This window comes from Pleurodeles waltl, chromosome 8, assembly GCF_031143425.1.
Source record: "Pleurodeles waltl isolate 20211129_DDA chromosome 8, aPleWal1.hap1.20221129, whole genome shotgun sequence".
NCBI lineage: Eukaryota > Metazoa > Chordata > Amphibia > Caudata > Salamandridae > Pleurodeles > Pleurodeles waltl.
In genome coordinates this window covers 1,002,063,091-1,002,090,876 of record NC_090447.1, presented here as the reverse complement: position 1 = coordinate 1,002,090,876, position 27,786 = coordinate 1,002,063,091, and the positions used below count along the sequence as shown (strand labels likewise).

General features: G+C 38.5%; 1 protein-coding gene across 2 annotated transcripts in view; it reads right to left on the bottom strand.

The window, feature by feature from the left end:
- Positions 1-21,269, bottom strand: part of KLF12 (KLF transcription factor 12) — a 977,710-nt gene extending 956,441 nt beyond the window's left edge. The window contains exon 1 of one of the 2 annotated variants that reach the window (XM_069205282.1): positions 20,965-21,269. The gene's annotated coding sequence lies outside the window, so the exon portion shown is untranslated. Of the gene's footprint in view, positions 1-20,788; positions 20,914-20,964 lie in introns of those variants that run through there. The other variant, XM_069205283.1, reaches the window with a different exon arrangement.
- Positions 21,270-27,786: the final 6,517 nt, after the last annotated feature.

The following is a 27,786-nucleotide window of genomic DNA, read 5'->3' as shown; positions in this document are numbered from 1 at the left end:
ATCATGTACTCATTTGAGGCTGCAACCCAATAAATTCTACCAACATGCCACCCCTACCACTTTAGAGAGAATCAGACTCATTTGCTTGCTCAGTGGAATGTGGACTGGTTTACTGTTTCAGTAAAGCTGCTTTTGGTTCCCAGTATGGCCCTGTCCATTGCCGTAAATATTGTACCCAAACAGCCAGCATTTCTTGTTATGTAGCAGAGATTCTTATTTAGGGATTATTTTCATTTGCACCTGAGATATAATGTCATCAATGGCACTTCAAGTGATTTTTCTTTGATACAGCATAACGATGATAAATGTCATTTAGGTTCGAGCTACTGTAGTGTTGTGTAGGATTGCTAGTGCTGCAGTAATTCAGTGATCCCATATTAATTACAATGCCCTAGGGCAAAGAGTGAACACTTTAATTTAGTTATGAAATGCCGGTTGTAAGTAATAAAAGCAACTGATTTACCTAGAAAGCACACATAGAATCAGTTATTTAATTGCAATTGATTGTTTCCTGTTTAATAGACCTCAAAAAGCAGCCATGACTTAATTGTACTGGAGCCCTAAAGTGATGTAGAAAATATCATAAGTATATGACTTCCTTTTAGCTGCTTTTTGCTGTTTAAATATGGCTAATATTTAACGTGTAACACGGTTGCACACTAATTGCCTTTAACATTAAAGGCGGTTTAGGTGATAGAATCTTTTGTACAGAATAAAACATCACCTGCTTCATGTTAGGACTCTAAGGCATAGATTATGAGTTGAAACGTTATCACCCCTGATAAATAATGATACCACGTGGTGCATTATTTATTGGGTGCAATAAATAACTCCTGTTAAGAATTCATGGGGAATAACATAGATTTTGCTGTTTAACGCACCAAAAACCACATGATACAATAAATACCGTAAGTTGTCCCCTGTAAAATTTCGGCAGGTTTGACCTGTTGAAATTTAACAAAAGCTTAGTAATTTAATGCATTCGATAATTATCAGATGCTTTAAATACTGTCAAACTCGTAATTTCGTCCCATGCAGAGACAGTTGTTTACTCATTGGTCCGAATATTACAAGGAACTCGTAATCAGGATCCATGCCTATCCCGGAGTGGCCATAGACTGTAGTAGTGGTGCAATCTCCTGGAGCATGGAAGCTCTACAATACAGCCACACTTCGAGCTGTGCTGCACTGTTGAGCACACTGTGACTAAGTAGCCGTCTCATGCCACATTTTATCATCATGTGGAGGTAGCTCAGGCCAGTCGTTGTGTGATGCCTCAAGGTTGAGGATGTACTCACTGATGTCACTGGTCCAGAGTCCACGCTATCCTCGAAGGGTTACTTTGCACAAAGACAGATTGTGGTTCTGGTCACGTTGCTATACCATCAGTTTCCTCATTTAATTTGCCAGTCCATAGGGATTGCTTGTAATTCCACTATAATATCACAACACAGAATTAATAATATCCTATGTATCTGAAATGCTAGGTGTGGTAGTGCAACTCTGCAAGTACCACAGGAGACAAGCCAGAGGCCCTTATGAGCTAACTGTCTTTCTGTATTCATTTTTTATCAGTAACAAAAAATATGGATTACAGTATCTCGCCAAACTAATGTTTTTGTTGTTGTTGTGATGGGTGATAAGGAGGGAGGCTCCAAATGACTTCTACTCCTTGCCTTTAAAAAAAACATACTCTGCACTTTTGAACTTGTAGTTCTGGATTTCTCTCGATTATTACTGATGCGGGTCTACAAATCACACACTGCAAAGTGCAGTTTGCTGGATGGTCAAGGCTGATTAAAGCTGGCACTTAAGCACATAAAACTTGAGTCTGTCAGCTATTGCTTCTGCACATTATGAGAAATAAAATACTCCACAGATAAAGGTAAAAAAAGATGTTGCAAGCCATCTTCGAGTACCTGGAACTTATAAAGGCGCTTTGTCTCATACGTTTATAAGTTCAAAGAACTGCCTGATGATTTGCAGTATCCTTATAAAGTACATATGGAGTATACCAAATAGCTTAAAATAAACTGCAGTGTGATGCCATACCCATGCTTGATACACTATTATATTAAGGCTTAAATGATTAAATAAATATGTAGAGAAAACTTCTTAAAATACTTCCATGACTGGTCTGTTCATGAAAAAGCTTTGATTACTTATTTCAGGCAGACATTTTTTAGCAAGCGAACCTGGAGGAAGCCCTTTGTGTGTTTTGAAATGTACGACCAATTGTAAAATAGGTACATTGTCTCAAAATACACAGACATTTAGTTACCCACTCAGGCTACTAATTATTCAAATACACTCAACTCTTTCAAATAAGATCGTAGCCAGAGGGTGATGAATTGGTGAAAAGGTTCTGCAGCAATTTAATGGTGTCTGGCAGCTTACAGATAGTTGTAATTGAACAGGAGCAATGTACTGGTAAAAAGTGGATACTTCTTTAAGACAGAACAACCTAATGTAAAAATCAATTACTGTTGTCATGCTCCAGGGCTTTACTGAGCAACAAACAGGAGAGGAGTGGATATAAAAGAACATAAATATATTATTAAATAGCATAACCTTCAAGTGATTCATATAGAGTCTTGCTGTCGCCAAAAGCAGGATGTGCGCTGGGTCATTTATGCTGCTGTAGTGTGGTACTTTCTAACACGCACTCATCAATTACAGGCTGCTAATGTCCCCACACACTACAGATGCCTCAGAGCTGCGCCATTGACCAATGAGCATTCCAGACTTGTCTTTTTTTATTAACGTTTGCGGTATTATTCACACAGGGCTTTAGATAATCCAGCTAAAGACTTGAATTTGTGTTTGCATACCTAACAAACTCTATTCCGTTCAGCGACTTTTTATTTTAGATTCATGAACCCATCAAAACTTAGCACTGGTATGACACCGCTTGACAGAAGTAACATTTTAACATATTAAAAAAAAAAAAAAAAAAACGCTTTTGAAACATTCCTCAAGGGTAAAACTCCATGCACCAGAAAATTCGAAAGGCTTGGGTTTCCCGAGTTTAAGCAAGGGAGCAAAGGTAAACGCGGCAGCTTTTTATTAACAGGTTTTATCTTGTTGTTGTCCTAATAATATGCCTTTAAAGACTTAAGAGTTGCAATCAACTCATAAACTACTGTAAACTAATTTGAAGTAGGCCTTTATTGGATAGGTAAAACAGCACCTATTAAATCCCTTTTCCTGAATATGGTATTCTGCGTTTCGAGTTATCTGCAAACCTTGTGCAGGGAAACAGGTGAAAAATGTCCGGACTACTTCTATTCCCAATTTAGGGTCACACTCCCTTTGGGCAGTAGCGGGATTACCAGTCTTTTTTAATAATGTTGTCCATAATTTCAGTATTACAAAGCAAAATAAGACTTCCAACGATACATATAACAAGCATCTACAATGCCAACAGATCTGGCTTTAAAAGAATGTTTTATGGTAAGATGAAACATTACAAGTAGATAATATGGGAATGGATATGTGTTTGTGTGGAAGCAAAGAACTGTAGAATAATACTGGTGTAGGTTAAAAAGTCCACCATCAAGCCAGACCTAAAAAATCATTGCAAGATAATGACTACCCTCCTCCCATCTATGCTGCAGCCAGAGAAAAACAACATACATTATAGAGTAATCCAAGACACTTAACTCTCATGTCTGTAACCCTGAAAGTTCAAGTGCAGGCAGCTGGATAAATAAACTAAATGATCATAGCTGTGTGAAGGGCAAGCACTTTTTTTGTGGAAGCACACAACTTCTATACAATCACAATTCCTATCTCCCAGCAAATGGGCGGACCGAAGCCCCTCTACTGGTGGTTCTGTCTGACCACAGCTATGCTGTCAAGCCAGAATATAAAAAGAAGAGTGAGTGGAATCATGACTTATCCACAGAGCTTTACTACTTCTTCCAAACTCAGGAGCATCACTGGAGTGACGTAATGTGTTCTTCTGATAATGTTGCTGAACAAAGTTGATAAAGACCCTCATAGACAGAAAGCAAGATTGCAGGGCTCATTTTAGAGGTCTGTGTTTGGGCCACAGAGAAGCTCAAGTGGGCCACAATGAAGGCCTGCAAGCAAAAGCTCTTTCTCTGTTGCCACACCAAGACTGTAATATTTATGCATTTTCACCTGCAGGCCATTGATTTTCTCCGAAAGTGCTTCTTCTGACAACTTGGTGCATTGTTGATTAAAAAAACAATTCCACCCAAACCTGAATGTTATCATGGACCAGTTGGCATTTTTTCATTTTGTAAACACAAACTCCCAAAGCATGACTTTGTTTTGAAAAAATACAAATAATTTCCCTGATATATGGGAGTTTTCTCCCAGCACATGTAGTACATTGATCTATTGCCCGGATCATCATGCTGTGAATAGCCAACAGTGGCAAAAAAACAGATGAACAGGGTCTTGGAAATCATGTGCTGCTAAATGGTCAGACATTCCAATGCCACAAATGACACTGAATGCTGGTGGTAATGCAGTGTAGTGTGTTTCATGTCAACTAGCACCCACTTTGCCACCCACCTGACCGATGGGTGCACATGTACCTCTAAAGTTCACAATGGGCCCTTGCACGCAAATGTCCTTAGTCATGTGTATACCTCTAAGTACTCTTCAACTTAAACTTACAGGTGTAGTGGCATATTGAGGCTTGCCATGCAATCAGGTAACATGCAAGGGGCATTTCTGTTCCCACTACCCATTGCACATTCCTCTCCAGGTGACCTGTGCCAAGCAGGAATGCTATCAGGGAATGGAATGAGTACTATGTGCACATTTTAGTACATCCTGAAGGCCTCCTTAAGTACCCAATTTGCAACATGAGCCACTGCACATGTTTTTACGAAAAGTACTCCCATAGAACAATTTACACAGGTGTACACTCAGATTTTTGATTAGTTTATACCCAAAATGCATTTTTCACACATCTGGCCTAGCAGTGAGCAGAACAGTGAATCCGGGTAGATTATCTTTTAACAGTTCAGTTTTTTTTAGTTATTTGTTTATATACACTATAATGTTAAGCTTTAGAAAGACCTACATGAAAACTAAATATGGGAACTTACATATACCACAGAGCTGCCCTTCCCAACTACTTAACCAGTGCCTTTAATGGCAGGTTTAGAGATAGATCTTTCTTTTTTCAATCCCTGTGCTGGTCTTCGATTGACTCTGGCCACGGTCTGACCTTTAACATCAAAGAGATTACTTACAGCTGTGTCAGATTGGTCAATATGTTGACAGAACTCTCAATCATCAATAAAAGGCCCCAAGTGCACTATTTTGAAGAGAGGATTACCTCAAATCAGTATAAGGCAGGAATCTTTGTTTATACTGTTGAAACATGCTCTCTCTACTCCGCATACTTTGTTCTGTGGATTTATTTTGCTTTGTCACTTTGCCATTAGTGGAATAACGATGAAGCATCACCCAAATCATCTATAGTGCTGACCCTACACACAATGGTGGTCCGGGAGTGGACATATCTGGTACCCCTTCACATCTATTTTAATTGTTAAACTTTTAAATAATTCTGGCTTGTGCCTGACCTCTTAATGCTTGTTATATACTGTAAGAGTAAGTATCAGATCTGGGTTAGCCTCATAGTCAGCAAGAGTGCCTTCAGAACTGCTTGAAAAATATAGGAATGCTGGAAACAAGCTAGTCCCTCTTGAAATGGTAGTGGAGGCAAATATTCATGCCTGCTCGAAGCCGGGCTGATGATCATCTTCAGAGACAGCATCTTCCCTCTATGAAGCACTGGTAGCAAATAGGCTCAGATGATATTGAAATTACGCTGGTGTAACTACATAATTTGGGAAACTTTTAATTCTTAAAATTAGACTTTTACGCCATGTTGCACAATTACACCACTGGACAAGGCACAATTATAGCACAGAAACTCAGGAACAATGTGTACTACTAGAACACAACCTATTGTGTTTTTTTGCACAATTTTTGTAGCGCAAAATGCGCCACATTTAATGCTAAAATTGTGCTAAATGTCAGATCTGCATTTTGTTAATTGCGAGTAATTCTTAGTAATTTTCCTAAAATGTCATGTAATTACGCAAATCCAAATTACACGAAGGTCAGCAGGAATGTGCCCCAGTTGCACACACCAGTATCCCCTCAAAATCAATGGTTTTTAATATAATGAGTTAGCCCAGCTCTCCATGCTTTCCAACGTCAGTAAAACAATTGCTATTGAGGTGGCAAAAAATAACGGTAAATCACTTCTTGTTTTTTTACTTTATTTTGAAACATACTACGTTGTGGATAATTCTCCCTCAGCATTTTTACACATTTTCTTCCTCAAACCGAGCCACCGTATTTAACCAACCACTATAAAAAATACAAACTGTGTATGTAACTAGATTGTGCCATTAGGACCATTACGTAAACAGGTTTTTAATGCAATAATCAGTTCCTGTCATCTCATCACTAACTGCGGAGAGATCCTCTTTTACATATCATGACTATGACCTATCAAGGCAAAGACCCAATTGTGTCCACAATGAAGAAGATAGGAAGTATGTTAATTTGCAAGGAGTCTCACAAAGATCTCAATACAAAGCCCATTTTCCACATGAAAACTTAGATGAAGCCACTCAGGCTTTCACCTTTCTCATGTAGACTACTGCAACTCATCAATGTACCCAAAACACAGTAACCAGGCTACTAAAGTATAAGTTGGGGAAGACCACCAACACAGTGACACTTCCCATGGAAAGGTAGTGCTTAGCCTTTCTACCAGAATCATTGCCACCACAGTTGCGGTCTAGTGGGCTAGTTCGAAACTATGGAAATAGGAAACATGCTTTTTAATCCTGCCCTGCCATGTAGCCAAATTATGTTCTCTTCTGCAATCCCCTTTTGAATGTATTACTCTACCCCCTTGTTTGTCCAAGTCTAGGAATATTAAAACTCAACCTAAACATTTTTAATACATTTGTGGGTAAAAATTGGAATGAATATTACCTCAGGGAAGGGTAGGTAGACAGTGCTCACTATCATGGTCTATTCATCAAAATGTAATATTGTGGTAAAGTAACACACTTTGGAACAAGCAGTACTGCGTTAAAATCTGAGGTCTCCAACTGTACCCACCTATTTGATCTTTGGCAAATCACCCCTTAACCCCCTCTTGTGACTTTGTCCCCTGAATATGTATGCACTTTGAATGAGAATTAATGAAAGAAACTAACACCAAAAGCATATTTTCAGCATGAGCCCCCAGTATGCTTTTCATTCCCAACAAATGTCACAAAAAATCACATGGCCAAGGAAGCGAAAATGGTGTGCATGATCGAGTTTGTTTTCTTTTAATATACATTAAATTGTTACAAACTGTTGCTGATGTGCTTTACTAAAAACGGAATAGACAGACATTGCAACCACGTGGTGGACTGTCAAAAATAAATGCTGATGTTAAGTAATAAGTGCTGATGACGAGCAACGGAAAACATCAGCACAAATTAAGCACTGATTTAGGGAGAGCCAACCATTTTTCACTCAAGGTCCAGAGAGGTATCCTGTTTGAGTAAGGACTTCGCCTTGTACTGCCTTCTTTTCTTGAGCACAGTAACTTCTGCCTCATGCTTACGAGGAGAGGAAAGAGGAAACAATCTGAAGCATAAGAAAACCAGCGGATCTATCTTTAGTTCTATTCAGAGATGGCTTAATTTACCTAATTCCTCTCCTCTCTGCCATTTCCACATGGCAAAAATTTCTCAATTAATCATAAGCACATCTTAATTAAGTTGGCCCACATTGTCAGACTTAATGGCACATCAGAAAATTAAGAATTGCCTTTGCATTTGTTACATAAAGCTATTTTGATACCCAGACTTAGAAAAAACTATATTCACTTGTCAGTCAGTCAATAAAACTTTATTCACTTCCATTGCATAAAAGTTCAGATTAAAATATACAGATATTAAAATACAGAGTAAATTCAGTAAACCAAAAATATTAAACGTAGCCAGGAAAATACCAAGTAATTTCATCAAACCATTACAACATTTTAAAATATCCATTCAAAAAGATCCCCCTGACAGAAGCGCTACATTTCTAGAGTGATCATATAAGCTAAAATAGTGCACATCCATTCAAATACCATTCAATAAAAATACTACCATGTCGTCCCCAGAGTGCTTCTCAAGGTAAAATGTCTTTCCTTAACTTTCGATACCGCTAGATAAAGAGAGCCATAACCTGAGAAACCACAGAGGCATCAAGTTTCTTTAGAAAGCAAAGTGCTGGTCTGCATTGTCTAAAACTATAACCTTTTAAAAGGGGCATAATAAACTTTTTCCTAGGACCACATAGAGCAGAGAGGAAAACATAAAGTGCAAGTCGGTTTGAGAGGATATGTAATCACAGGGGCATAGACCTAAATCCTTCCGGGAGTAGCACCTTTAGGATAGCCCAACATTAGAGGTAAATAATGTGGATGGACCCGGGTGAGAACAAATCGATGCTGCAGGTTCTGAATGCCTAATAAATAGGGTTGGAGGCCCACATACGAGGGAGTATGGTAGTAAGAAAGTACTGATGTTTATTTTTATTATACTTCACTCGTTTCCCCCTAGTATTTTCTAGGAATGTCTGCTTCAGGATAAGCAGGATTCGCTAAACCTAACAGCACCGTAAAGTCCCTTTTAGTTTGGAGTGGGAAATATGTATTTAGGGATATGATTTAAACTATGACATGCATTTAGGTAGCTTTTTCACAAGTGGGTCTAGATCTTTGTGAGTAAGCAATAATTGTACGGGCTCCTGGAATGGTGACACATGGGTATGCACTGTGGATAAAATTGATTATGAGTGGGTGTATCAAAACTAATATAATTGCTAGATATGAAGTGCAGTGCATCAAAAGGGTAAATAAAGTGTGCAACCCTCACAGTTTTATGTGTATACCTTAATGTTTGTGACGCCCTGCAATGCCTCCTTGTACTTGGTGACTTCAGGATAAAAAAGGTATGTTACACATTATTAAAACATTTTCTGTTGATGTATGTCATTAAAAAAACTATAAAAAGTAAAAAAAAGCTAATAAAAAATGAAAAAAGCAAAATGCATTGTACATCAAGACAAGACTTATTGACCTAAATTAACGTAAGGGGCAAAAAATGGTGACATGCAATGCTACCGTGGGTGATTACCAGTGGTTAGACTATTTGCAAGCATTCCTCCCATTACCGTTTGTGTGACTTAAATAAATATAATAACATGTAAGATCCAGTCCCCAAAGCTTATTTGCAATCTGAGCAGACAGCTGTGGAACAAAAACACATTTTGTGCATGGCTACATCCATAGAAATATTCTGCAGTCACACTTATCAATCTGCCTGAGAGCAGTTAACGTTGTGTACACACAGACAGGCCATGTGCAAAACTAGCAGCAGGTGTGAAGCTAAGAACGCCTTATAATTCCATTAAAAAAAAATCTTGCATAATCCATGGCATGGATGTTCTCTGTTTTTAATTCTGATTTACGTTTAATTGGTAGAATTCCGATAGGTCTGCCCATACCCATACTTTTTGATAGGCTATTTATAGCTAATAGTTTTCATATGCCAATTAGATTGGTGGGTCATGTCATTTGTTTATATGGCAATAAATCTAAATGTGCTCCATGTGATAACGGTAGCAAATAAATATCCTTAATGTATCATGCCTGCGGGAACTCAGTATCCCAAAGTGCATTTATATGCGCCTGTTTCAGTTTCATTCCATCAATAGCACTCAATGGGTGGCACCTCTGTTTGGTTGTCTATGCTGGTATAAGCACAAACCTGCACTTGGTCATGTGACCTTGGCAAACCCATCATCATGGGCAAAACTTTGGGTTGTTGCCACATCAACGTTTTGCACGAGCATTTTGCAAGTTTACACTTTGATAAATAAGAATATATTTTTACAAGTTTGTGCTTTTGAAATTGTTAGTTTCCTTGAGGAGTGTATGGAATGGTGAGCACACCAAGAACCATAAGGCAACACTTGCCAGTTTGTTTTACTCCATCTTTAAATCAGAGAGAAGTGCATTAGGTTCCCTACTGTGTGAGTGTTGACCCTATACAGGACATGCACAAGGAAGCTGCAATGCAGTCGTGGCAGGTGCCTAAAATACAGCTGCACTTTCTGTGCATATCTTGAGTGTTGGTTTACAAAATGTCATGTCTGCCTTAAAATTGGGAGCCAAATCCTGCACATGTATATGGCCATGCCCTTTAAGGCATTCCCAGTTAAATTTTCTGGGTCATGGAGCCAATCTCTCCCCTCTGTGGCCGCAACAAGTTATGCATCACTGGTGCTGCCAGCCTGGCCTTCCTCGTGCACAGTTACCATTAGAGACCAGGGACATACATGCAGGAGATATTCAGTATGTCCCTCAGAGAAATGAGCCTGAATGATTGTAGATCAGGCTATAAATAAAGATGTATGCTCTGGCACACAAAAAAGTAAAAATACCAACTCCCTGCTGATTTTCATGACAACTTGTGCGGCTTCAGGCAGCTCCTATTACTGTTGATAGCAATCTTTGTCTGCAACTCTTCGCCTTTATACCAGTGAAAATTGCAGCTGAATGTTACTTCCCCCCAGGCATCAGAGAGGCAAAGGGGATTTATGCCCTGGAATTAATGTCTTTCCCCAGCAAAATCATTGAGTTCTTGAAAATTAAAAGAAAGGCTCATAGAACATTGAGAAAGGGCTTTCTGTTGCTCAAGTACATTTATTTTCTAGTACATCTAAGATACTATTGCCTCGTGTTAGATTTGCACACAGAGGAGCCTTATAATGTGTTTGTTCTGTCAAATGCAAACCAAATGTGCACCTAACCACTTACGAGCTCACCGCTTCACATGCCTGGCTGCTAATCCAGCTTTCACTCTTACCATGACGAACATTTAACTCTGGAATCAATTGCAATGGAGTTCTATACATGACATTAATGCCATACATGAATGCCTTCCAATAAGCATGGTTCACAAATGTTTCAAAATCTACTATTTGTAAAATGAGAGTTGACCTAGGAGTTCTCACCTTTTGAAACTAAGACCCACCTTCTTTTGATTATGTGATCCCTGCATCTGACTTTGCTTTTCCCTATGTCGTTCCTTTGGACATGGACAGGAAATTTGTTTTAGGACTCCTCTTGTCATCTCTTTCTTAGGATCAAAATGCATTTGATCTTTGAAAGGCAATCATGATGGAGACATACGATTGTTTCAATTGTGACAGATAAACTAATAACGCTTCTCATAGCGTAAAGCCTTGGGGCAGAACTGTACGTTGAAGATGCATATGTGGATGCAATATATTTTACTTCTTAATAAAGTCAAGAAACATTTACATTTTTTGACCAGGTACTTTTTCATTGTTCTCCAAAGAGATGCCACACAGCTCTAATATGTGACTAGCAATTTATGAATCATCTTTAGATAGACTCTGCCAGCCTCCTTCTTCGTCTTCAATTCAAGTGTCAAAGCCCACACATTTCTACATAATATTAAGAACATTAGAAATACCTTTCTTCTATTTCAACATGAAAAGACACTGATTGACTTTATAAAGTTATTGCAGATTACACTTTGCAAGTTCTGCTCAGAACTGCCAAATATGAAACATAGAATGACATTATACCATATTTGACCACCAGACTCTACATAAAATCCTGAAAATATATGGCACTTTTATGGGTCTGCCATTAGGTGGCATTAGTGAGTATAAACTACTCTAGGTGTTCATTCTTCTGCCAATTGACTGCAACTTGCACCAAAATCACATAAACAAAGTCATGTTGTCACTCTTTGCCTAGAGTCCAGGGCCTGATTCTCAATTGTTTTCCTAAGTATGTCTGAGTTACTTTTGAAAATTCTAGAAGACGTCTGGAGCTAGTCACATTTACTTGCAGAAAACAAACTTTAGGAATTGGGTCTGTGGCTTCCAGTTTTGGAGACCAGTTCTCCAAAAGCATAAACACAGATTAGAGACAGCCAAGTACAAATCTAATTACATGGTGAGTATACAAGATGGTTGTCATCTGCCCTTGAAATATAATGAAAGAGATAGAAAGGCACATCTTGAAACACCCAGTAATTCAAAATGTAAAAAAACAAAGTCCACTTTACTATGTACAGTCCAAGGAAGCTAGGAAGTATTCTCGATGATTGTTTTTTCACTCCACAACTCAGTTGCAAGTGAATCAACAAGCATGTTAGCGATGTTGCCACTGTCTCTTTAAGCTCTCCTACTACGTGTACTATAGAGGGGTGGGAAATGTTCGCCATTCGTGACATGGCGGAAAAATTACATGAAATATGCATATTTATATTAAATGCAAATCCGTCATTTGGTGCTATATTTAGTGCTGAATGCATCCTTGTGTCATTTTAGGACATGAAATAGGATGCCCCTTTGCACTACAATAAGAGTGTAAAAACAAAAGCACCGCAAGAAACAGGTGCTCGTGTTCCACTATTCCCATGCGTTTTTGTTACATTTCTACCAATAATGGCATATTTGCATTACTTTTTACTGTGACTGGCGCAATTTACAAGCGTAGCACAAAGTTCACGAAATTACATGAATTAGGCATAGTATACTATTGTGCATCACATCCTTATCGGCCTACTTGCTATAGCTAGCATTAGATTTGGTAAATTCAGCCTCGCTCCCACAACAATGGAATCATATCCATTTCATTTCCGCTTACAGTTAAACATTTTATAAATATATTAATGCCTTCCAACAGGCATGTTTTGCAAAAGTTCAAATATCAAATATTAATATTTAGAGAGCTGTTAATTTTTTTTATGTTCATTGGCCACGGGCTAGCCTTAGGCAGCTGTTCTTGACAGTTTTAATGTTATTGAAATTAACTGGTTTCTTACATAATTTATACCCATATTTTGAGGAATAGATGGTCAACTCCTTATGGTTATCTATCTACCTAACCACTCTTGTGGCACACAGCTTAATCGTTTATCTGGTCATTTATTATAAAGAAAAACAATAAAATACAATTTGGAAAATCAGACAGGAATAATTGCTTCTCTACTCACTTTCATGTCCTTGAGCAAGTTGTTGCATATGCATAAGATAAAGTGACCCTCAGCCGCAGATTAACTTTGGGAAAACAAGTTGATATGATATGGTAGCTGTCAGCGTGGAGTCTTCACATGTGCCATCATCAGCAAAAGCCAACCCTTTCTATCTATATGCTGCAACCATATGGGAATGGTTTTATACTCCTATGATTTTTAATATTTAAAGTTGGGTGTTTATATTTCATCCTGTAGTTCATAAATCAGCTCCACTTCAAAGTCTCTATCTTAAGCATGATATTAGGTTTGGGACTGTAATAGCTGTGCAAATTCTTAATGTCTTGAAGGAAACTAATTTTGTCATCTGAGGCTTTCTGTTTTACATAAATAAAAGAGGAAGCATGTAGGTCTTCAAATCAAAGCCATTTTATATTTTAAAGCTCGCCATTTTTATGAATGAATAACCACTGTACCTTCCTTATTTTATTTCCACTTCCAAAAGGTATGCTATGAATCTGACCCTGAAAGTAGTTGTTTTGTTGTAAATTATCCTTAGTGATTCTTTATATTCACAGGCTGGTCTCATTTAGAATGGGTGGGAAGGGAAAATCTGATTTTTGGAGGAAGGAGTAAATCCTTAAGAACATAATCTTGCCTATATTCATCCAACATTACTGGCCCACTACTGGAGGATATTACACATGCAGATTCTCCTCCAAATGTAGTATTTCCTCTGTTACAACTCAATTTTACATCAGGTCCCTAGAGTTGATGGGAATTGGATTGCTGTTAAGGAGTGATAGGTATTCAGCAGAGAAACATTCCGAAATCACTTCATATAAACATAGTATGGATTATACACGTTCTTAGATTTTACAAATTGTTGTGAATTAGGTTGAACTAGCGCTGACTAAGATTTCTGTTAACCGATATTTGATATGATAGGAAATATTTTAATGATTTGTCAAATACCTCCTAAATTAGTTGTTCTTGAAACCTAGTATTGCTACTTGTGAGAAGACCATAACATAAGTATATTAGAGTGCTCTGACTGTCATTTGTCATGCACCTTTACATCCATGCAAAGCATTGTAGATGAACGTAAAAAAAAAATCACAGGATAACAAATTATTAACTGGCAGTTCCTTTTTTTAGGAACCTACCGACTTACTTACTCTTTGGAATATGAAAATACATAGAACAATGCAAAAAAAGCATTTTGTAAAATAAATGTATGTGCATCAAATTCTAAACTTTAAATTATTTTTCAAGACAATCAAAATCTGGCAAACCATTTTGTCACTACTCTTAGCTACTATTAACTTATTGGATGCTTCTCTTCTTGTGCTATGAAACATCTAACGCTATGATTGTGTTGAATTTAAAAATTGTGCATATTCATTGTGCAATGGAATCTGTTTTTTTTCATTCCAACTTTTTATGCATATAATTTGCTCATACAAAGAAGATATGGTATATCAGATTCAAAAGTGGTTAACTTAATTAGAAAAGCTATTTTAACACTGCCAACCAATATGTGCTTTTGGATTAAAAAACTAGAAAACATTAAATGCTGGCCTAAAAATATTCCCCTTGTGATAGAGACATCAGCAGCGAAAATCTTATGAGGAATCTTACCTACTATGATTTAATCTGGGTATTTTTTTCTCTTCTGCAAGAAGATTCAAAGGTCAGCTAAAGCCCATTGATGTGACAGAGGATGATATGGATTAAGAAATGTCTATGTGATACTGTGGAATCAATTCTGATATGTTGACTTTATTCATTGGAAAGGCAGACAGTAACAGAACAGTGAGAGTGTCCAGTACTTGCATTCCTATAACACAATTGCTGTTTTGTTGAATTTCCAAAGAAACTAGAACTTGAGCTCCTCACCTTAGCTAATGAAATGAAACTTTGATCTGCAGTGAATATGACGCATCACTGAAGAAGGACAAATGTGAAAGTTTTAACAGGGAGAGAACAGGTAAGCATAAATGCAGAAAACTGTAAAGTAACACATTGTGTTGGTGAAACCCAAGAAGCAGTAAAATGTGGAAAAGGAAGCATTGGGAGTCACACAAAATAGGTGAGGGATCTGGGGCGCATTTATCAAAGGTCTTGAATGTTTCTAAATTGTGTCATAAATGGTGGCAAGAGCTGAAGATCAACCAGTGATTCAGCTCTTAGGGAGGGATTTTTCCAGCAAATATACAGTCATGGTGCCACTCAGCTTGGAGTCCAGGGCCTGACTCACAAAGCTTTTTACATGAGCAAGTTGGGGTTACTGTTGAAAATTCTAGAAGCACTCTGGAACAAGCCACATTTACTTGCAGAAAACAAACTTTAGGAAATGAGTCTGTGTTCCAGCGTTGGAAAACAGGTCTCCAGAAGCATAAATACAGATTGAAGACAGCCAAGAATAACTCTAAGTATATGGTGAATGCATAGTGTATACATCTGTCCTTGAAATTTAATAGAGATTTACAAAATGATACGATGGAGAAATAGACTCATTTGAATAACTCAGGACCATAAATTAATTCGAGGATGCCAGCCTATGCTATAAAAGGTGTAGCTTTAGAACAATGTCTTCTGTGGTGTGTCATAAAGCAGATTCAATGTAATACAGGGAAATTCTCTTTCACAAAGATAATAAGCAAATGTAAATGCCATCCACTAAAAGTGTGGGTTGAAATTAATACACGTACCAAAGAAGAGTTCTTTCATATCAATGGTCAGCTCTTTTGAACTTGCAATTCATGTTTTCATTGCTGTATAATAAAATATGAAATGAGGTGGCTACAACGTGGGCACTGCTACTTTCATCCTAACGAGAAGAGATCCATAATAATGATGTAGGCAATCCAAGATGCCTTTTAGTATTCAGTGAAATGTAATCTGTGCATCATATTTCCTGCTTGGAACACTGGTCCTCATTTACATTCACACATATATGTTGGCGAGGTCAGTAATAGAATTCAAAATGGTCTATCGGTGACAATAAAAGAGAAATCATGGAGTAGAAATATAAACAGAAATGTATACTGAGGTCCACATTGTGAGTGGCCCAGGGCGGTATCCTGGATGGCTATAATGCTCTATTTCAAATTCCCCAGTGTCTCTGGGCCTAGAAATATGGGGCTACACATTTCAGTAATCCCATGCCAGGGATAAAGAGCCCAGAGCCTTATGCAATGCTGTGGGGGTGCTGCACCAAGACCCTACTGACACTCCCCCTGAACAATGGGGCAGCATAAAAAAACGACAACTAGGTCTCCTGCTACATTCCCTACCATACCCCAGCTTTGTTGTCACCTGCAATAGGGCCCTAAAAATAACCGGGGTACCCATTTACCACCTACCCAAAGCAAGTGTTAAATAGATGCCGATTTGAACTCAAATTATTTCCTGAAACAAGGACAAACATAGGGGATTGGGTAAAACATTTCAGAATGCAGGTGTTATTCCCCATTACATGACTACAACTTATAACCACCCTATGTTGGTACGGAGATACCGGCTGTAAGCAATAATTCTAGCCCTCTATGTCCCCACACCAACATACATGGAATTTATAATAATCCTCTAAGTAGAGCATTATCTGTTTCAACAGGCATGAAAAACACTGGTTTGTGGTTCTCTTTGCTACAATTAGCCTCACCACACAGATGTGCTCGGAGTAGGCTTTGAGCATCTGTCTAACTCTACATTGCCTACAAATTGATGAAAGTTTCTATTGCCAGCTGAACTCAGCAGCACCCTTTCAATGTTAAGGTTTCTTAGTTGGTTAAAGAGAGTCCGGGTTTCCTGTGTAGAGGAAAGTGAATTCATTGCTCCACTAAATAATTTTAATAATGCAAATTAGCAGTGGCTGAGGGGGATTCCCCTTTCATAACAGGGTCTGATAGCTAAAAATGCTTTTATCAAAAAATCTGAAATATGCATATTTGCTTTCTCAATTAGTTTAACACGTGTGGTCCTGTGCATTTTTATTTACGTATTTACATTTATTAAAACGGTTTATGAAGAACTGCCGAGTGTATCACAGACCCTTACATAAAAAAACAAAAGTTTGAGGAGATGAGAAAGGAATTACACTTCTCATGCTTGTGGTAAGGAAAAAAAGAAAAAATGGTCAAGAAAGTCTGTAGGCATATATTTATGTGTATGTACATATAGGCATAAAGCAGGAACTTAGTAACCAAAAATGGTGCATTGTTTAACTAAGGAGGTATACAAGATGGGGGAGAGAGGAAGAAATCAAGTGTAGGAGTAGGGTGGGATGTGATGGGACAGGACAGTGGGCTTTCCGCGGGTGCTTGGGGTGGTTTGTAGGGGGGGCAAGTTGGATGAAACAAAGGGAGGTGGACATGGCTGATGGAGGAGAAGCAGGTGTGTGGTCCTACTAGATGGGAACGCTTCTGAGAGGTGACCTGTAACGAAGTACAATGTTACACTTTAGAAGTTCTGCCACACAAGATCAGTCTTACATTTTATGAGGGGCAGGATGGTCTTAAAAGATGAAGTGTGTCTTGAGGAGTCTGAGGAACAGGGGGCCTGATAACGACCTTGGCGAATGGGATACTCTGTCACAAATTTGATGGATATCCCGCCCGCCGTACTGCAAGTTCCATTATATCCTATTGAACTTGTGAAACGGCAGCCGCAAGTTCGTAATCAGGCCCGGAGTGTCTACGGCTAAATGAAAGCTGAGAGGGTAAGAGGTCCAGATCCTTGAAGCAGGAGCTAAAAAGTGTCCTGTTCAGAAGTTTGTGGATAATCTTTGCTGGGCATTAGAAGTTCATACAAAATGGAGGGCTTTGCGCTAAATAGCTTTGTTTTTATAATTTGATGGCCGTACACGTGATGCAGGTTATATATTTTGAAGCCAGGAAAAGTCTCTCATAGATTTTTAGGCATTTGTGGTACAGTGGTGCAGGTCAAGCAAAATGTGAAATTCTTTATCTTCTAAAGCACACATCAATGCATGGTATCTGTGGTTGCAATCGAAGTGCTCATAATGTGAAAAACAGTTAAAAACACATTTAACAAATATTACTCTTTTGTATAATCAAACACTTTTCTCATAAGGCCAGATTTATAGAAAAACATTGCAATTGTTGACAAATATTGTTTTACATGTATTTTCATGGCATTAAAACATTATTTCAGTCCTAGAAACTCTTTTTGTTTTACAGTTGAAAATAGAATACTGTTTATATGCTATTAATTGTAGGCACATTCACAGATTTATTTCAATGTTTATCATGAGATACAGGATATCCTATAATTCTGGCCTAAAATGGGGAGGGGCTTGGCAGTGACATCACTTATTCACTATGACAGGTATACGCGGAAGTGACTTTACATATCCTTAAATTGCAATGACCTTACAAGAAGCGATGTCATTCAACCTTTGACCTCAGTAAAAAAAAAAACTATTGTACATTTTAAAGACAATATTTACTGAATGTTGGAGGCTACCACACTTCAAACCACGAAGAAATGCCCCGCTGTTAAAACTAGTGAAAGAGAAGGGCATTTTAACTTTAAACGCATGAGGGTTATAAATTATCTCTACCTGCCTGCAGCCAGGCTATGCACACACAATCACAGTCTCAGTGGGGAGTGCTGTAACTACAGCACTGAAAGTGTTCAGCACTTGTAGGGACCCGGTGAGAGGTTAGTAGTTTTGGAGGAGACCAAGCATTTCAATCATCAGCACTCGAAATCCTGTTCGCTTTCGGATATGCTTGTTTGGAGGAAAGGTGTTCAAACAGACTGGGTTGTCTGTGATTAATTTGATTTGCACATTTGATAAAGGATGTGTAGGTTCATTTTAAAAACGTAATTACTCCGAGGTCATTCTTCTGAAGATCTCGTTTATGCCATATCGCAAGCTAAATAAATACATTGAAACGAAAGTGCTGGTGTATTGGAAATTTGGCATTTTATTGATGTCCAGTCCTACTGTGATGTTCACTTCCCATTATATGACCAGTTCAGCCATTTGAAATAACATATTTGCATAAGTGGGTCAACTCAGGTTATGCGGACTCAAATCACACCAGTTGCAGACGTTCTTGAAATGATTGCGGTTTACTCCCAATACACATTCAAACATTGTGGATGGAGGTAAGACAAGGCAAGTACTTGCATAGACACTATTGGCAAGGGACTCTCGAGGGGGGGTGGAAGCTGGAAGCAGAGCACTGCAACTGAGGCTGTGACGTGTGCAATAACGTAAGCATCTGTTTGTTAGTCTGAAGGCATCCATGGGTCAGCACTCCTCAAGCGATGACGTCACGTCGCAATCTTTCGAACATCCGAGTGAGGTAAAAAAAGAACACCTAGCCTAATGTGAGATTATTAATGTGCACATTAGAAGTGCTCTAAGAATAGCAACTGTGCAGATCAGAGCACTTGATTACAAAGAGAACTGATCGCTCTGTTAGATTCCATGACAAATGGAGAGAGTGGTTATGGTAACTGAGGGAAAGTAACTTGCCAGACTTCTAAACTGTGGGAGTGCTACCAGATAATTCTGTAAACAAATAGCCACACTGCGCGCTTTCCTGCTTGATTAAATGTTGCAGCTAATTATAGTGGTCCCTCCTTTTAACAACAACTTTATTCATTGAATAAAAACCACATCATGAAACGCAAGATCACACATTGCAGTCACCACGGGCACTTTAGCCACAAGAATGGAGTCCAACTGTAGAGGAACCCAAAAGGCTGTTTATCCAGATTACACATTCCTCTAGACTAATATCCAGTGCTTGGCGCAGCCAGCCTGTATCCGGAATTAAAGCTCATGCCCGCAGCAGCCTTATGCGTCGCCTCTGGCTGCAGTGTTTCGCTCTAGCATCGGCGTCGGTGTCATTTGCTGCCACGCCATTTGTTTTTAAGAAAAAGTGTGAAAAAAAATTAAGCATGGTATGTTTTTCCAATAAAAAAACATGGGTTTCTCGTATTGTCACCAACAAAAAAAAAATAGTCGAAATTGCTTAACACCTATGTGATTCATCTCAGACAAATAAATGTCTTAGAGGTCTGCCTGCAGTCTCGTCATTACAGCGCCGTTCTGTTTCCATTCGATTGTTGGTTCAGTGATACCATCGGTGCTGGTCGAAATTCCTAAGTTTCCGGTGAACTATCATCATATGCCAATAATTGAAAAGGGAAGCCATCGGCTAGCCCCCTGGCTACTTCCACAACTCTATGCAACGATGCAAGTGACAGCTACACATCATTACCAGGCGCGCGAGAGGACCCAGCAGCGCTGCCTCTGCCAAGAGTGACATCTTCACCTTAACCCCTCTCTCGCCGCGGCCCCCGCAAACAAAACACAGGTAACACGGCGACATGCAGAACACCGTGTCACGTCACCGCCATCATCACAGCGGCTGCCACGCATATGCACGAGCTAAAGCAGCAAGGATGTAATAAACAGATAAAAAGCATTTGGAAGAAACAGTTCACTTGGTGAGTTTTCTATCCCCATTCGCTCCAACAACCCCTGCTTTTCCCTATACAGACTTGGCAACATTTCTGCTTTTGTTCTGAGCTGCATGCAACGCTCTGCACTCCTCAGAAAGGAGGGCGAGACTAGAGGCACATAGACACGCTAGACACATTGGCTAAGTGTGACAGTCATCTCGGAAATATCACAGGCATGTTTCCATAAAAAGGGAAGAGGCACAGACCTGAGCAGAAGCAGCAGAGCAGTGGGAAATGTGTCCTTCCCCCTTACACTGTGTCCCGTCTCTGCCTCTCCCTCACACACACACTCACACACAGCCTGCTGCCTCGGCTGCTCTATGCAGCGCTCAGGAAATGAATGGGAGCACACAGAGGACTGTTGTACTTGCAAATGACTTACCAGCGTCACGTGATCGGCTAAATGTAGGGTGGGCCAGTGGGTGGAGGCTTCACAAACAAGAGAGGACAATATACTCGGAGTATTACCAAGCTGCATCACATTACAGGGGGCCCCCGGCCGGGGGGGCCTTCCGACCGGACACCGGGGCAGCGACTGCTTCACGCAGAGCTCAGGGCTCGCGGACGAAAAAAAAACCCGAAAAATCCTTTTATAGTACCACAAATAAAATAAAATGTTAGAGTATCAGTGCTGCAATATTCAGTTGGCTGACGACCCTCTTCAGACGGTGATGTAGCCCGGAATGCGTCAGCTGGGCGAAGCAGGCAGCCTGTCACAGAAACACCCATTTGGAAACAGGACCCCTCCCATCCACAGGGGTGGACGTGAACGCCCACCGCAGACCCATGTAGCTGTGATGTCAAAGCGGCCCCTTGCAGCTTTAACTCATTTACAATGCCGTCTTCTGGCTGAACTTTTCTAACCTCTCTCTACGGATGAATTGCTTTTGTGAATGTCAACTCAGCACACGGACTATAGTGGTAAACACAAGCAAATAGTGCTCAGGTGTTCCATAGGTAATATTTGTTTGCATGGCGTAGAGACTCTTTTTTTAATAATGCAAAACAACAGATTTTTTAATGTCTCTGAGGACTAACGGAGAGTATCGATGTGTAAAACATTCATTTCCGACTTAACTCCTTAGCAACCAACCACAAGATATTTAGGGCAACAACAAAAACCATGATGGGCACAGTATTTAATAACCGTATAGAGTTCTTTGATATTTTAGTGGCACTGCAGACACAAACCAGCTGCCTGAATCTGAAATATATGCCAGTGCTTGGCGCGGAGCTCTGCGGGCACAGCTTACTAGTGAAAATATTTCTCACCCCAAATCTACCCATTCAAATACGTGAGGAAGGTGTGTTGACAAGGTTACGCAGCTACTCGTTAGGGTAGAAACTGGTGAGCTGTGTGTAATGTTTTGGATCTGCAAGGTGCTAGAAAATTCACCCCTCGTTCCCTCACTCCCAAACAGCTGTCATGATAGCCCCCCATCCTTCTGTGCCCTAACCCCGACTTGGAGCCTGGAAAAATGCGATTGCTGACACAGAAAGAGGTTCGTCAAATTCCTTTCACTGCCTTAGCTCCGCGTGCAGAACGGCGCCGGAAGTTTACAGACAAGCACACATAACTTAATCATAAGGCACGCGGATACAGTTTCTTCCTCTCATTGTGATGGGGGAATGTGTGACAGTGCCAAAGATACTGCTCTTAAAAAGACAGAATATAGCATATCAACCCTCTCTTCATTGTCGGAATCAGAAAGAAACCTCAATGCCACATAGTAGAGGTCACTGCCTAGATTACAAGAGTGAGCCCACAGTGCTATTTTTCTGTCAGCTCAATTGTTCTAGCAAGCATTCACACTAATGTGAGTGTCTTGTTCACTTGAGGAGCCTCGCTATTGATTTTCTTTTTTTTACTATAATTTTTCATTAAAAAACTTCACATTCTAACAACTTTTTAGTTTAATAACACACGTTCCATAATTATAAATAAAGAGATTTAAGTAATGGTACGAACAAAAAAAAGTAAATGTGGGTTTAAAATATTTACAGATGTACTTTGAGAGAATATGTCATTTATACGAAATAAATGCAACACAAAATGCCACCCTTTCCAGCGGGGCAAGTCTACCAGCCTCCCATTTTCACTTGCCTCCTTTCCACTGTGAAGGATTTTTTTTTTTGCCAAACATTGCGCATTTCCGAAACAAAAGCGTGGTAAAATAGTCCATTGAAGAGAGACTCGGCAAGTCATTGGTTTTTAAACATGTCCTCCTTATGATTGTAGTAGTGCATACCAAAGCCAAAGTATCGAACGGCCACATAATGAGGCATTCTGGGACATGTAGTGTGACAAGATTAAAATACAACTAATGGAGAATCAAGTAAGTTACACCTAAATTCCATTATAAATCAAACCAAATAGGTGAAACCATGTATCATTCCAATAATACAATCTTTTGCACTATACAATCTAATTAGACAAAATTGCAATGTATCTTCAAATCAAATAAAAATGGTTTACATTATCCATCAAACCATAAATCAGCCACTTACGTGTCTTGTTTATGTATATAGTTCACATTGTGTATATATCCTTCTATCTGACCATAAGAGTAAACAGTGATAAATAATGGCTTAGTGCCATCTTACCTTATTCATTCCATTGATCCCATTTCCCATTTATTATCAATATATATATATATATATCACATATACACAGGTCCCGGAATGCGGGTGATCAGTACAGCGCTCCAGTACGGGCTCCGAGACGCCCCAAATATCCTTCTTCGCTCCCTTAACATATCAGGAGAACCAGGACACCTCCGATGTGAAAAACACATCAGAGGTGTCCTGGTTCTCCTGATATGTTAAGGGAGCGATGAAGGATATATATATATATATATATATATATAGACTTGTATAGTCACCAACCAGTGGTCCATGGTATCAATTATATAGCTATTACAGATGTACGTGAAGTTCCTCACCGGTATTGAGTCCTTCAGGAATCTTAGTTCGTAATCTAATGATATACCTACTTTCCAGTATGCGCAGTAGTAAAGCCCAATCTTCTCCTCGTTCATTTAAGGGTACATGTGCCAAACCATAATATTGAAGGGATTGGCAGTCTCCACATTTTGATACCATTAAGTGCTTGGCCACAACGTTGTAGCTTCCATCTCTGTGTACCACTCATAGTATATGTTCCAAGATGTGTTTCTTTACTGGACAAGTTGTACTTCACATATATCAAACCGCATTTGCATTCAATGACATACACCACAAGAGTGGTCCTGCATGCAATCCTCTGTTCTATTGTTATCTGTTTACCTTTAGGATCATTGACATATTTGAATTTTTTTTCAATCTTACATGCTTTGCAATTGAGGCACTTGAAAAATCCTTTATTTTGTGTCCCTAACCATGTGGTAGATTGTTTGTCTACAAAATGACTTCAAATCAGTTTATCTTTAAGTCAGAGAGACTCCCTGAATGTAATTCGTGGTCTAGGTCCTTTCATCTGTGAGATGTCTCCATCACTCAAGAGAATATACCAATTTCTCTGAAAGTTTTGTTGGATGTCATTGCTCTTCTTACTGCAAGTAGTTATCATCCTTGCAACATCTGAGTTTGCAGACGTCAATGGCAATTTATTCATCAGAATATCTGAAGGTGATAAGCTACTGGCTCTGACTGCTCCCTGTTCAATAAGCCTTGCTGGATAACCTTGCTTATAATCTTTTCTTTATTTCTTTAAACTGAAGGTCCACATCATTTTCGAAGTAGCAATTTCTTTGGTTAGGTTACACGGGGAGGGAGAAGTCCCACTGGGCTCCACGGAGAATTTGCAGATTTGACTACAAGTGGTACCGAATTGGGCTATTTTTTGAGGAATGTTGGAAAAGGTCAAGTGTAAAAAACAATCAGGGACTCTGTACCAAAGTTAGTAATGAAAGAGAGATTGTAATTCTGCATGTGATTGTGTAACCTTAAAAACAAAAGTGAAAAGATTGTTATTAATGGTTGACTTGCCTGAGAGTGGTGTACCATTCTTCTGGTTGTTTTTTTCATACTTTCAGTGAGAAGAAATTTGAGCTGGTACTGACAGACAAATATACACACCAGCAAACACACTTAATAGGTATGTGTTGTAGAATGAATTTAAATGTATAATGTGTTAGTTAAATGAGAATCAATAGAATTTACAAAACAACTGCAAAAAGATTATGAATAATAGGTATGTTGTAACAAAAATGACATGTTGAATAATTATTAAAGAAATATTACACTTTTATTTTACCACATAAGACTGAGCTGTTATCTACTTTGTAGGTGAGCTATAGAGGGGAGTAGTTTGTTATAATGAGGTGAAAGATATTTTGTTAATAAACAGAAACTGTGTACTAAACTAGGATGTAGAGCAGGATTTCTTTTGCGTAAAAAGATGAAACGTCTTTTTAAGTTTCAGTGACTTAAACATACAGTTACATACTCTTATGATTAAAGATATATTGAGTGTCCAGACCATAGTGCAAGTATTATACATATTAAGAAAGTTATAAAGGTACTGACACAACCAGTCCAACAGTGACATAGGCAATTAAACATACACACACACTCACTTATGCACCACTTATGGCGGTACTAATGTAGTTACTCAGATATGCAGGCAATTAGTGGCATAACCTACTCTCACATGCAGACAAATATTTGTTTAAATATGGCTCAAGCCTACTACTGCACAACGTGATTGTACAGTTTTAGTAGCACTGTGACTTGCCATTAGAAAGGCTACGTGTTAATCCTTTAAGTGTTGTTTTAGTAATGAATATTGTGCAGTCAGATAGGGTATAAGTAGAATGTAGAGCAGGGTGATTTGAGGTTAAAAGGACACTTGCACACCTATTGGCACACCTATGTACATTTCAGCTGCTCAGAGAGCAAAACAGGCAGTCTCACACCCACTGTCAGATCCAGGCAGATTCTCTCACGCCCATTCTCACACTCTGTCCGACACTTTCACAACAAGTCTGCTATCCACACAAACACTAAACAAATTATGCCTGAGTTGTGAATAACATGTATTTGTGAAGGTTTAATGTGTAGTTTAATACAGACAATTTATTTCTTAATTACAGAATCACTAAGTTGTATTAATGTGAAATTATCTAAAATAGAGGTAAAATTATTATTATTTAATTTGCAGATATTCAGTTGTACTGAAAAAAGAAGACTTAGAATGCCTTATAAGAGAGAAGGAAAAAGGAAACAGAGGAAACAATACTACATGATTCAATCTGAGTGTAAAATGCCAAATAAGGTGGAAAATGTGGAGAAGGAAAAAAGAACAGCTGGTAAGAGCACTAAGGACTTTCTAAAAAATTGTGTCCAATGAAAAGAGGACTTGTAAATCAAATGAGAAAGATGATGGAGGATATGCTGGTAAAAGTAGAACATGTAATAAGGGAAGAAAGGAATAGACTTGGAGACAAAACCAGTTTAAGGCGATAAGAGTAAAAATGTTTCAAACCAGAGTAATTCAGAATTTGTAAATGAAGATGAAGAAGTATAAAAAGAAAAGTGCTACAATTAAGCACAGGGAACTTATTGAGATTACAGTGGACAATGCATCCCTTTTGAAAAGGGAACATTTTATCTTAATATTAAACAGAATGAAGACACTAAACAAAACAGTGTATGCATGAGGAACAAACCTTAAGGATAAGGCTGATTAATAGAAGTAAATTCTGTAGTCTTTAAAGGTGAATCAATGCACACATGGAGCACCGAAACATTTTTTAAGGAGGAGAGCTACTTGCTAGAAAATAAATTAGTGAATGCAGTTGACTCAAGTGGGCATTGCTTTGAAGTAAAGGATGGTACTCCCTTAGAAAATAACAGTTAGTTCCCAGGAATGCAGAACAAATTGCGGCTGAAGAAGTTCAAGAACGGCATACCCAAGAGCCTGTATACAAGTGGAAGTGTAGCATTATTTGTAGTGTCCATTAGAAATTAATTGATACGTTGAAGAGTTTTCTATAGGAATTGTGATGGAGAAGTCTGAAACAGAAAATTAAAATACTTCAAGAATTAGATCCATGTAAAATTAGAAAATACACTAGATTACAAGGTCATTCATTGGCATGTCTTCCAAACAAAGGCTGAAAAAACACTTTCTATCACTTTGGATGTTAGTTGTGCATAATTTAAAAATGTGAAATTTAGTTTTGAGACTTTGTAATGTAAAACGTCCAGCTTTATGCCCAGGATATTTAAATGCAGCTCTGTTATATGGTAGTATGGCAGAAGTTGAGAAAGTTTCAGAAGACATTCAATTTAGTTTCTTAGGGCCTTATGAAAAGAGCAGAGAAAACGAGGAGGAAGTGTTGAGAGCTGTAGAAGAAGGGGATAGACAGATAAGTACTGAAAAGTTTACACAGCAGATAGAAAAGTTCAATGCAGTGTGTTCTGAGAAACCAGAGTATGTATGCATCTGTTGTCGCTGTACTCATTACAAAAACCAAACTTGTAATGTAGTTGTATTTTCTAAAACTGAAGAAAATAGTAATGATGAGTGTAAGGAATTTGGTGCATATCTATTTGTAGAAGAACTATTTAATTTAGATGGAAAAGAAACAATATGTAAGTATTGCTCTAACAAATTGGAGAATGGTATAAAGCCAGCTAGAGCAATTTATAATAGATTAGAATTTGTACCAATCTCAGAAGAACCTAATGAATTAAATGTGTATGAATCAATTCTAGAACAAACTGTGCACCCATTTCAAGCAATTATTCAAATGGAGCCAAAAACAGAGACACTACCTTCACCAGAACTACAGAAAGGACTTAAAAGGAAGAATTGTATACTTACCTCTAGATTTAAAAAAATGTTGATGCTGTTGGTGTTGAATAAGATATAGATGAACCACTTATTACTTGAGTGAATGGAGTACCTAACAAAGGTAAGAAAATCTGGCAAGAATTAGTGGATGTGAATAAAGTAAAAATGGCTACAGTACATTTAAAAGAAACTTATGTTTTTTTACAAATGTCAATATCACTGGAGAAGTAAGCTGTACTGATGATGAAGCACTACAATCAAGTGGACAAATAGATAAAGTGGATAAGCAGAAATCAGAAGATATATATGAACATTACAGTTTTCATCCACTTTATTCAAAAGAAGTTGTTGGGATGCTATTTACCTTTCCAAATTAAACAAGTTAGAGGAGCTCCAGTGAGTGTC